Below are 12976 nucleotides of genomic sequence, written 5' to 3'. Positions count from 1 at the left end.
TTCAATGTACAAGAACATGAATACAATTCTGCAAAATAAAGTAGGGCACACTAACCTTTCTAGCTTGTAGTTTGAATTTCCCCAGATTGTGCTCTCCAGAGTTACCTGTGAATCAACTCAATGAAACAAATAAATATTTTCTACTGAAATATCGTATTTAGAGATTCATTTCTGAAATAGATGTTTCAATGGATTGTTTTCTCCTACAGATTCCTCATCTGATAGATATCCTTTAAGCGTCAGCTGCTCGTAAACCTTTTTGACGGGAAGCAGTACAAATCGACATCAACCGCCTACTCCTCTTGACACGACTATGCCACTCCTCGACTGCGGACGTCACATCGGCCATATATAGGTTACGTCACTGCGCCCTGTACCTCAGTTCCTTTTTTCTGCGTGCTCAGCACGCTGTCTATCGGAATATTCTCTTTGTGAGAAAAAACCTTTTTTGTTTGATGATTATTTAAAATGTCTGCCCTAAAGCTTGGTGGTTCAATCATTCTAAGGACTGCTGCTCAAAGATGTCCATCACTGACCCACATGGTATCTGCATGTGCTGTCTGGGGAGGATCACTATGTTGAGCAGTGTGATTTGTGTCAGCAGATGAACCCGAAGTCTATTAGGGAGTAGTCGTTGAAGCAAGCGCTCGGGTGGTCATCGGGTCAAGACACTCAAGACACTGAAGGCCCCACACCCGAAAAGGAAGACAGGCATCGTAAGAAGGCAAAGAAGCGGTCATATTCCCAAAGTGGTTCATGCCATTCGTCCTCATCTGCCCACAAAAAGAAGAGACATCATAGGTGTAAACACAAATCCAAGTCATCAAAGGAGCGGGATAAATCCGGCCCAACACCGGGTCCCTAGAGGGAAGAGTGGGAGACATTCAAGGAGCAAATGCTCCAGCTTTTTCAAAAAGCTGCGACGGGTACGGCTCCAGGCTCGATGCCACTGGCAAGTACCATGTTGCCCCCGCAGGTTCCATGTCAGGTATTACACCCTCATGCTCAACCACCACTACTGCAAAGCCGATTCTGGCATCGATCCTCGAGGCACTGGCGCCGAGAGACCCTGTTGGAGCAATCACATCGACATTGGCGTGTTAGGGAGAATTCTCTTATAATGCTAATTTCCCAAACCTAGGGAGTCCCCCAGCAGCTTTCCTGGATTTTTGGGGTTTGTTTTTTTCTCCTGCTAAGAGTGAGACTCTTTTCCTCCCACTCTTAGGCATGATTTGAGGTATGTCTTTGACTTTTTGTGTGCTAATGGGCTATGGGGTCTTTTACTCCATATGGTATCATCTGTTTTTGTGTATGTGTTACAAAGCACCCTCAGTGCAGTAACACATTGGTGTCATAGTGACCCCCAAACATAGACTCCATATCCTGGGACTACTGTCTCCCAGGGCATGTAAAGTCACCATTGACTTTACTAGTCCAAAATTGTGAAGAGAGCCAGTACAAACCATCATTTTGTGGAAGTACTGGAAGGGGTTAATTCGATTGCCCCCGGGTCTGTTTTCAAGGGGGCACTGTCCAGTCCCCCCTTGTCGAGTTTCTGGCTGGTGGCAGTGGTTACCACGCAAAATATTCCACCAGAATGTTTCCTATGGGATTTTTCCATTGATTTTAAACGCACCACTTTTTGGTGCAATGTTAAAGATACCGCTGGTTTATTTATTTAATATTAAATAACCGATTGGGTCTTTTTGCAAGAACTCTTTTCTAAAATGGTGTTTGTGTCCGTCTCTGTATCTCCAACCAAGGTCGGGCCCTTTGTTCGACTTTTTGGCGGGCTTCTCCACAGAAGCCCTCCAACTGGTGCCACTCTGTCTGGGTTCCACAGGATGTGTGGGTGGGGGAATTGGCACCCTGGACTGCGTTGCCTTAGCAACTCAAGTCGCACTCTGTTCTGATTGGGCCAGTGGTGAGCCGCCCGGCTCACCACTTAGCATGTTTGAGTGACAACTAGGCTGTTGAATGGGGGTTTTTCTGCATAAAAGCAGGGCTTATGGGACTGGAACTTCAGAAGTTGCCACAGGACCTAAGAAATCTGAAGAGGGGAGAGGCTGAGCCATGTGCAACGACGACACTACCGGTGGAGCCCTCCTGCGACGACCACACCACTTTCCCAACGACAAGAGAAGATCTTCTGCTGAAAGAGTCTTCTTCCTCTGAGCTGGTGGGATCAACCAGTTCGCCATTTCGCCTTCTAAGACGTCTCTTGGTGGAATCGCCCGTGCCAAGCACCCCGGCGGCCTGATAGCCAAGCTGCACCACTGTGACCGCGAATACCAGGAACGCACATTTTCACTGACGAACTCCGCAGCTGGTTTCTTCCCTGGGCAGTGCAACGACTCCAAGTTTCCTCCTGGACGAGATCCTCCCTTCCCCTGGTCGAAACCACGAACTGCTTCCGCTGCAAGGAACAACTGCCACTGCTGGCGCTTCCTCACTCTTTAAGGTACTGTGTTCTACCTGGCCTCCCTTTCTTCAGATTGCTAAAGGTGACCCTTAAATCCTTGGCTTTCCAACTGGGTTGGCCTACAGACCTTCTAACTTTGTCTTTTGAACCACCCCAACCTCTTTTGAACATTTCTACAAAGACTTGAATGCATTGCTAAACCGTGTGATCTTGGGCACATTTCGCCTTGCTCCATTCAAAGTGGGCCTGGCCTATGAACTTTGGCTCTACAGTATACCCTGCCTTCAGTAACTTGATTTTGTCTCTTAAAAGTGTTGGGAACAGTTTTATTTTTATGACCTGCCTTTTTCTCTCCCTTTAACCTAATCATTGGAGTGCCATCTAAGTTACACGCACACCTCTGTTTTGACAAAAAGTGGTGTTTTAACTTAGACTTGTCTAGTAATTGCTAAGGGAGGTGTAAATACTTTTCTGATTGTGTTTGAACTTGCTTTTGATTAATAGTGCTAGTGTATTTTCTAAAGTGTGTGTTAAATAAATAATTATATACTTTTGATACAAAGTGCTGGTCAGTGTTTGCTTGTTTTACTGTGTTTTTGGCCCTATTGTGTATCCTCTGTATACTGCCTAACTCTTCTTGAGAGAAGTCTGACTGCTCAGCCACAGCTACCAGGTAAATCTGGGTGGTACAGACTGCTACCAATTGGGTTTACTGCTTACTCCTGTAGTCTTAATCTTCTTGCAGTGGTCCCCAAGGAAACTGCACAGGATTCTGCCTAACACGGCATGACGGTTGAGTGCTGTTTTGCCCCAGAATCTTGGTTGACGTTCTTCGACATCATGAGGTCGATTTACGACGATGAAGGGGAACAGGTCCCTTTTGGCTTTGAGCCAATTAGCAGGGAGCTGGGACAGACGATTTTTTTCACAGACCAAGCACATTTGCTGGCTCTAGTTGAAGGTTTGCATGAAGCAAGCAGACTTGATGCATCCCCTGACTTTGATTTGCAACAGGCTGCTTTCTATCACCACCTTAATGCCCAGTACAGAAGAACTGGTGATAAGGGGGTCGAAGCATTACATCTGGGCACTCTGGCAAAGCCCCTTAAAGAGTATGAATTGATAGAAATCCTGGGTAAAGGGCCACAGACTGAGAAGGCATTACCATTCATTGTTTTTATCTCAGATCCCAATATCACAATGTGGCAGAGACCATGTTCCACGCTGGCTAAGGTTGTCGACCTCAACTAAAAAGTACAAGCCAGCTAGGGGAGATTTATCCTTCCTACCATCTCACCCTACCCCAGAACGTCTGGTGGTCCAAGCCGCCACAGTAAGCTTGAGGCCAGCCACATCCACCTCCAATCTTCCTAGACAGGGAATCCAAAAAAACAGATGCCCTGGCCAAGAAGATCTTTGCTTCAGAGAGCATGACCCTGAAGACAGTCAACGCTTACTGTGCATTCGCAAAGTATTACCATGGACTGTGGAGGATCATAGCGGAAGGTGCAGAGCACCTCCCGGCTGGATAGGTGAAAAATGGCTTTTTGCGCATCATTGACGATGACAAGGAAGTGGCATGTCAAACAATGCAGGCAGGCGTTCACACTGCAGATTGCATAGGCCATGCCATGGGTACGTCCATGGTACTGCAGAGGTTGGCTTATCCCCATAGTTGTGGGTTCCCGCCTAATTTCCAAGCCAAACATCTGGACAAAGCGTTTTATGGTGACAACATGTTCGGCACGAAAGCCAACTAGTCGTTGGAAGCATTCAAGGACACCAAAGTAGCTGCCAAGCCGCGAGGTCTAGCTGTGCAGCAGCCTGCCAAGCAACCATTCAGCTTCCCCTCTAGGGATAGAGGTTACAGACGGTATGTCCCATTTGGTAGAGGGGCACAGCTCCCGCAAGATCTGCAATGCCAGAGATGTTTCTCACGTCCCGGATGGGGCAGAGGGGCATCTTGGGGCCATAAAACTGCAACGGCAGAGCTGCGGCACCCCACTAAGCCACTTTGAGTTCTCCCCACATGTTTTCCCGGTTGGAGGGAGAATCTCTCAGCACTGGGACAGGTGGAAGGAGAAGACCTCTGACGCCTGGGCCTTGCAACTTGTCAGATGGAAGTCCTGTCTACCATTCCTAAAGAAATTGCCAGACAGACCACATCTCCCTTCTCAACAACTGGAACAGGAGCTGCAGGAGGAAGATTGGATCCTGTTAATGAAGGGTGCGGTGGAAGAGGAGCCACCAGATCAGAGAGGATTGGGCTGGCACTCTTGCTAATTTATGGTACTCAAAAGAAGGTGGAGAACTCTGTTCTATCCTGGTCCTCAGGGCCTTGAACAAGATCCTGAGGAAGGACAAATTTGGGATGGTGACGTGGAAAACAATTCTCCAGACTCTACAGCTCCAAGACGGGTTTGTGTCACTGGACCTTCAGGATACTTATTTTCATGTGCCAATCTTTTGGAAGCACAGGCGGTTCCTGATATTCATCATCAGGACACACACTATCGGTTCAAGTTCCTCTCCTTTGGCTTAACCTCTGCACCCAGGGTTTTCACCAAGCTGATGACAATGGTGATGGCACACCTCAGGAGATCAGGTGTTCATGTATTCCCATATTTGAGCAAATGGTTAATCCGAGCAGGTATCAACTAATCTCGAAGAAACCTGCTCACTGCTTCATGGTTTGCGCTTCTCCATGAATTTCCAGAAGTCCACTTAGCACCAATACAGTAGCTCCAATTCATCGGGGCAGTCATGGACACTCGGGTGGGAAAGGCCCTCCCACCCCCCCGAAGAAAGAGTCACCAGTGTCAAGCTAATGGTCAATCTTTTCCAGAGCCACAAAATGTTTCCTTCCTCCGCTTCTTAGGTCTCAGGTTTTCATGCATTTTTCTGGTGCCAGAAGCCAGACTGCAGATGTGATCTCTGCAGTGGCTGCTAAGGGGCAGTGGTTGCAGTACTTCAATGCCATGAAGGACATTCTCAAGGTGACAAGGTCAGTGGCCAACAACCTCTCTTGGTGGGCCAGCAGGGAGAGCATGATGGTGGAGGAACCCTTTTGGCCACTGTGGCCTCAGGCGGTCACGGGTGCATCCCTGAAGTGTTGGGCCACTCACTGCAGAGATCTGCAGGTGAATGACCTTTGGTCGCCAATGGAATGCCAGTGGCATATCAACAGACTGGAGTTGCGGGTGATCAGGTTGGCCCTGATGGCCTTTGCACCTTTCCTTAATGGGAAACATGTCCTCCTGCTGACCGACAACATGCTGGCCATGCAAGTACTGGAGGGACCCCCCGCTTGCTGGTCAGCAAGCGGGGGGTCCCTCCAATACTTGTCATCCTGTGGGTTCTCAGGAGGTTATGAAGGTTTTGAGCCACCACGATCTTGATCACACTGGACAGGGCGAGGAGAACATGATACTCGGAGCTCCTTCACTTCACCATCTGCCCACCTCTACAGCTGCCTCTGGGTCAGACCTCCTGCACCGCCACCTGAACCCAAAGTCCCTCTTCCTACATGCGTGGCTCTTGAGAAGATGAGGTAAGATGAATGGGACCTCTCAGAAGGTGTTACTGGCGGCACCCAGACCTTCTACAAGATCATTGTAGGTGTGCAGATGTAGAACATTTGAGTCGAGGTGTAGGGAACACATGACAGACCCTGTTGGTTGTTCCACCACTGCAGTGATGGAATTTATTCTGCCACTGGCCTCAGCAGGGACTCAGACAAGGGCTACTTGGCGGCTTTGTCTGTGTTCAGTAGGGCGCCGGATCAGGGATCATTCTTCACGGTCCCGGTAATGACACCATTTCTGAAAGGCTTGTAAATAAGGTCCTGCATACTCTATTTCTGGTTCCGGACTGGGACCTCCATTTGGTACTAACCTTTTTGATGGCAGCTCCATTTGAGCACCTGCATTTGTGTTCCATCGGTTTACTTACCATGAAAACAGATTTCCCGGCAGCAATCACATCAACAAGACGTGTGAGTGAGCTTCAGGCTCTATACAGCAGGCCGTCCTTCCTGCACATTTTCAAGTAGATTGCCTCTCTCAAGGTGTGTCCTAAATTTCTGCCAAAAGTGTTTTTAGATTTCCATGTGTCCCAGAGCATTGATTTGACAGTTTTCTAATCACTGCCTCATCCCTCTAAGAATGAGGAAAGATTACAAAGGCTGGACCCTAAGAGGGTACTCAGCTTCTATGTGGCTAGGACGTCAGAGTTTAGGCGTGATGACCAACTCTTTGTGGTTTTTTCTCTGTCCAGGAAGGGTCTGGGCGTGTCCAAACAGACAATCTCTCGCTGGATAATTCTCTGCATTGCAGAGTGCTATGTGGTGAATCCTATGGATCCCTCACCAAATCCCTGTCTTAAGTCTCCTCCCAGGTGGCCGGGCAAGGACAGACACTTCCTGATCCTGACCTTGCGGGTAATCTTTTAGAAGATTACCTGGGAGGAGAAAAAAAGGGAGGTGAGAGGAATCAATGGGGTGAGACACAGTATTTATTTTTCCCTAAGGGAGAGATGTTACAAATGCCAACATACCTAATCGCTTGTTGCCACAATAATATAATTGTTCCACTTGTTGAACACCTAAATGTGGATGAAATAAGCCAAAGCTCCTTTGGTATAAAAATGAATAACATCCATTCTAGAATCTCTAGAGCTAAATGCCTCCCTATCCCAAAAACAGGTAATAGAAAGAAGTCTATAAATAAGAATCATCAAAAGCCTAGAACACCTTATTCCTCTTTTCCAACAAATCTGATCAATGAATTGCATGACATTTCTTTAAAGGATATTGTAGACACTGGAAGGGCAATTGGCAAATCACAAAGAATTAGAAAATCTAACTTTGTTGCTAGGGCCTTCAAGTCCCCTAATCCCCTCAGTACTGGGACAAAGAAGAGGGATACAGAGGAACAATACTGTGCGAGTGATCTCCTAATTAGTGTAAATGACCTACACCTAAAGGGGACTGAGAGGCTTAAAAAGCCCCTAAGGCGCATGCATGGAGAGAGAAGGAGTGGGAGAGAGAAGAAGGAGAAGCAGCCCGGGCCGAGATTGCATCTCAGAGGAAAGTCTGTGGCAAGAGAAGACACTGGTACCACGGAATCGCCAAAAGCTGTGGCGGGTCCTGAGAGAGTCTTAGCCTGGGACTCTCCCTGTTGCAGAGATCGTGCAACTGAAAGCGTGAAAAGGATATGCTTTCACAAAATATTTTTGTTGTACTGAGTTCACGGAGCAGGAAGCAGCAGTGGCGAGGGAAGCGTTTCCTCTTTGGAGGTTCCAGGTGGCAGTGTTGCACCTGGCCCTCTTAGGAGCAAAGGAGGCTCCAATCTCTTGTGGCGTGAGCACCAGAGAATCAGAAGAAGCTGTCTAACCGGTTGTGAGGAGCCACAAGCAAAGAAGACCTGCGAACAACAAGCAGCGTATCATGGAGCGACTTACCCAGTGAGTCCCCAACTTGTAATTGACTCTGGCGCGCTCCATCACTGTTTCAGTGTTCACGGCAGGCTGCTTCACTCATGAATGAGTGAAAGCAACAGTAGAAGTAATGTTAAATGCCAAACTGTGCGAAACCAGCAAAAGAGGTACTTATTAAAGAAATGTAACTGTGTAGATAAGCACATGAGAGTCTGGAAACCCCAAGGGAAAGCTGTAAAACAGTTTGAAAGCTGACAAGCAATACCCAAGCCAAGAGTATATTAACAACCAACAATACCAGTATAACAAACAGTATTTAATGAAAGAGGGAAAGATTGAGCGGCTTAATAATCATGAGACTTACTGCTTATGTGCTATGACATACAGACCTTCAGGTAATCGAAACCTACAATTTTTGGTTGTTGGTGCAGAGGGGAAAGAATGGTGGCAAACAGACTGCCCTTCTGGAGAAGGTTATCCAGAAGGAGAGGAGCATAGTTTCCCTGAAGTTTTAAAGGGCACTAATGTGGTTCCTTCTCTTCCCCACAACTGGTCCAACCTCTTGATGTTCCAGAAGCCTAATGAAGTTGTTGTCTAAAAGTTGGGAATTACCACTGAAGCACTTTCCTGGCTGTGTTGTTGAAGAAGTAGATGGGCAGGCGAATATACCAGTAGGACAAGAAGATATTGCCCCTCTAAGTCTGGCAAAGGAGGGAGCCATATAGTAGTTGACGCAAGTGTTGAACTGTGCATAGAACAGTTTATTTCTTTTCTTTGGAACCAGAAGCTGTGACAGTCATCCTGATAAAGACATTTGTTGTTTCTACAAAGGTGGAAACCTGTTCTTACTCCAGGAAGAGTTGGAACAGTTTGTTTTTTTGTTTGAAACTAGAAGCTGTAACAGTCATGCTGACAAAGACATTTGTTGTTCCTACCTACAAAGGTGGAAACCTATTCTTACTCCAGGAAAGGTTGGAACAGTTTATTTATTTTTGAAACCAGAAGCTGTGACAGTTATCCTGACAAAGACATTTGCTGTTTCTATAAAGGTGAAATCTGTTCTTACTCCGGGAGGAGTTGGAACAGTTTGTTTTTTTTTGTTTGAAACTAGAAGCTGTAACAGTCATCCTGACAAAGACATGTGTTGTTCCTACAAAGGTGGAAACCTATTCTTACTCCAGGAAAGGTTGGAACAGTTTATTTATTTTTGAAACCAGAAGCTGTGACAGTTATCCTGACAAAGACATTTGCTGTTTCTATAAAGGTGAAATCTGTTCTTACTCCGGGAGGAGTGACAATAGTTTATTTCTTTCGGAAGTCAGAACAATGTGACAATTATCCTAACAAGATAAGTATTGTTGCTTACTTGGACGAGACAAACAGGAGACAGTTCGTACTCCAGGAGAAGTGGGAACTTGTGGTTCCTTGAGATACTTCAATGAAGCAACAGAACTTTGTGTGACTGAGTATCAAACCTTAAGAACTGTGTTGGAACTTTGTGTTAACACAGATTTTCTTGTTTTCTTTGAACTTTGGAGAAAACCCTTTTGTTCAGATATTGGGAAGGGAAAGTCACCCAGGTTTTGAGAAGAGACATTGGGCCTCATTACGTTACTGGCAGTAACCCTGCCGGTAAAACCTGCCGGTTGCCACCAGACCCGAAAAAAATAACTGCCCAGGAAGTCAGGCGCCAGTAATTTTGTTAGTCCCCATATCCATGGAGTCCTATAAAACTTCATGGGAATGGGGACACGGGATCACCAGCACCGTTAACAACGGTGCTAGTAATTCCATGAGAACTCTGTGGGCGGGTGCCGTCCTGCCCGGCAGGTCTGACCCTGGTGGGCGGGCGTGCACCCGCCCACAGAGTTGTACTGTACCGGTCCGGAAACAACGGTGCCGGTAGGCTTACCGGCACCGTTGTTTCCAGACTGGCTCAGTTGTAATGAGGCCCATTGATCCTATTGTGAATCAGATCATAAGTTATATATTGATATTGAATTGATTTGCCATATATTTCCTTTTTGCTTTATTTGTTGTACAAGTGTGAGGTCAGATATCCATTTGTTACATTGTTTCCTTTAGTTTATTTTAGGCAGGGAAATCCTCATCAGGGTAGGGATAGTGAGGCGTTTATCCAACCTATTTATTTAATAAAATGGCTAAAGTTGAAAACTCTTTAAAAAGTTGTCCGCCTCACGTTTCTGACTCGTCACAGTTATCAGAGAGTGGGAAAGGATCTCCCGCTAGGCATCAGGCCACATTCTACCAGGGGCGTGGCAGCATTATCAGCCTTGCAGAGGGGTGTGCCGGTGAAAGAGATATGTCGAGCAGCGACGTGATCATGGCTCCACCCGTTTAACGCATTACTGCTTAGATGTGACATGTGGTTCAGATGCTCAATTCGGGATAGTGGTGTTGCAGAACTTCCTTGTCTCAGGGCTTTCATCCCGCCTCCGCACTCCGTACTGATTTGGAAGTTTTTCAGATGAGCAATCTGCGAGAGAATGCAATCCACTGAAGGAGAAATAACTTACCGATAACGTTTGTTCTATGGATTCTTCTCCCACAGATTCCTCATTGCCCTCCTATCCTATCCGCCATGAATATGGTCTACTGGCCTTTTATGGTTTTTCTCTACTAAAAGGGTGAGAACTTCAGATGATGACGATTAGGTGTTAGGCACGGTTGGTTCCATTTGCATTGGGTACTGTCAGCTGGTTTCTTTCAGTACAGTGTCTGTTCCCCATAAAAAAAAACAACAACAACAATAAACGTTTGGCGTTCTTTGGATGTCTTTAATCCGAATCCTATGTATTCTTCCCCCGCAGCTTCTGAGCTTGGGGGGAGAAAAATGGGGAACACAGTGATGTATATTTGAATATTGAGATAGAGATATGAAATGACTGTTCTCGCTATAAAAAGGTGGTCTATTAATCCATCAACAAATTATAAAAGCAATTTTATTATATATCAATGAACAACTTAAAACAAACAATTACATTTGTCATACATTTCTTAACTGGTAAAGTGCAACCATTTGCGTTGGTGAAATAGGAATTCTACAAACACGGAGTTGTCGTTCTTTGAAACAAAATGTGTGTGGCGACCACAGTATCTAAACACACAGTGATCAAGTTATTGTTCTATATTCTATTAGTATTAACACCTGTGTATTGATCCAAAGGTAACAATCTCAACATGTTTCTGTTCTGTTATACTAAATATTGAACATTCTTCAGGAGAATTCACCAAGTTCTCTTCCTATTATCGGTGCCCGGCTGGCGTGTCTGATGAAATATGCTTGGCCTGTCAATATAAAATGAAATAGAGTAAGCTGTAATGGCTTGTATTCTATTTAGGTTCTATTACTGAACACTGAACCTGTGCCCATGGTTAATTACCTTGGGTTGCTCTTGTTGGGGCGAACAACTTATGTTTTCGTTGTTGCAGGACTGCTTTGTGATCCTGTAGTGCCTGTTGCAAGAAAAGCATAGAAAGATGCCTTTTAGTCGCTTCTCTAGTGCTATCAAGCTCCACTGTGCCGCAGTAGGAGCATCATTCACATGTGAATTTCACTTTAGTTGAGCAAGAACCCGCCTGCTATGTGGAGATCTGACTCCGGAGTCTGAGTAGCTTCCCCCGACTTTGGTTGTATTCAGTCTTAGTCTTATGATGCTACTGCGGTGTGCAGGACATCAATCCCATAGTTATGTACATATGTCCCGGTTGCAAAATATTAAGTAGGATTTAGTGTGGTGATCAGCCCTTGGGTTGCTTTCAATACTTCAGCAGTGGGATGATTATTCTATAGGCAAATTGACATCTATTTCTTGCCTTTTTCTTGCCTCAGTGACTTTAAATGTCTTGTTGCTAATGTTTACCCGTTTGCGCGTATACAGCGTGATCTCTATGTCCTGTTGTCAAATTTTGATCAGTGTTCTGTAAGAGTAGAAAGGTTGGAAGGTAGGAATGGGTCGATCAACTGTGCAGGCAGATACTCTGAGAGCTACGTGGCAGTGGATTTCTGCATGTCGGGCATATTCATTCCCTTGGTTTTTCAGCGTCCGCCAGTGGTCTGCGAGTTACAATTATGACTGCTGTCTGGATCAGCTGTCCTGCCCGATGCGCCAAAGTCGGGGGGGAAGCTACTCAGACTATGGAGTCAGATCTCCACATAGTAGGTGGGTTCTTGCTCGATTAAAGTGGAATGCACATGTGAATGACGCTCCTACCGTGGCACCGTGGAGCGTGATAATACTAGAGAAGCGATTGAAAGGCATCTTTCTATGCTTTTCTTGCAACAGGCACTACAGGACCACGAAGCAGTCCTGGAACAACAAAAACATACGTTGTTTGCCCCAACAAGAGCCACCCAACATAATTAACACAGGTTCACAGGTTCAGTGTTCGGTAATAGAACCTTAATAGAATACAAGCCATAACAGCTTACTCTATTACAGGCCAAGCATATTTCATCAGACACGCCAGCCGGGCACCGATAATAGGAAGAGAACTTGGTGAATTCTCTTGAAGAATGTTCAATATTTAGTATAAAAGAACAGAAACATGTTGAGATTGTTACCTATCGCTTAATACACAGGTGTTAATACTGATAGAATATAGAACAATAACTTGATCATTGTGTGTGTAGATACTGTGGTCACCACACTCATTTTGTCATTTTGTTTGAAAGAACGACAACTCAGTGTTTGTAGAATTGCTATTTCACCAACACAAATGGTTGCACTTTACCAGTTAAGAAATGTGTGACAAATGCAATTGTTTGTTTTAAGTTGTTTATTGACATATAATAAAGTTGCTTTTATTATGTGTTGATGGATTAATAGGCCACCTTTTTATAGCGAGACCTATAATTTCATATCTCTATCTCAATGTTAAAATATTGAACCCAAACCCGGAAATAGATAGAGATTCCACTTGATAACCAGCTTGAACACTGCATACCGAGATTCCTCCCAGATTACGAATGAACACAGTGACGTAACATATATACGGCCAACGTCATGTCCACAGTGGAGGAGTGGCATGGTCAATTCAAGAGTAGTCGACGGTCAATGCACCCCCTGTTGAAACTTTTTCCAACAAGCTGACGCT

General features: G+C 45.5%; 1 protein-coding gene across 2 annotated transcripts in view; it reads left to right on the top strand.

The window, feature by feature from the left end:
* Positions 1 to 12976, top strand: part of MYO15A (myosin XVA) — a 3541761-nt gene that overhangs the window by 3001041 nt on the left and 527744 nt on the right. The window lies entirely within an intron of this gene.

Source organism: Ambystoma mexicanum, chromosome 2p (assembly GCF_040938575.1).
Source record: "Ambystoma mexicanum isolate Mex_15411 chromosome 2p, UKY_AmexF1_1, whole genome shotgun sequence".
Taxonomy (NCBI): domain Eukaryota; kingdom Metazoa; phylum Chordata; class Amphibia; order Caudata; family Ambystomatidae; genus Ambystoma; species Ambystoma mexicanum.
Note: the sequence above shows the minus strand (reverse complement) of the source record. Positions and strands in the feature narration are given on the sequence as shown.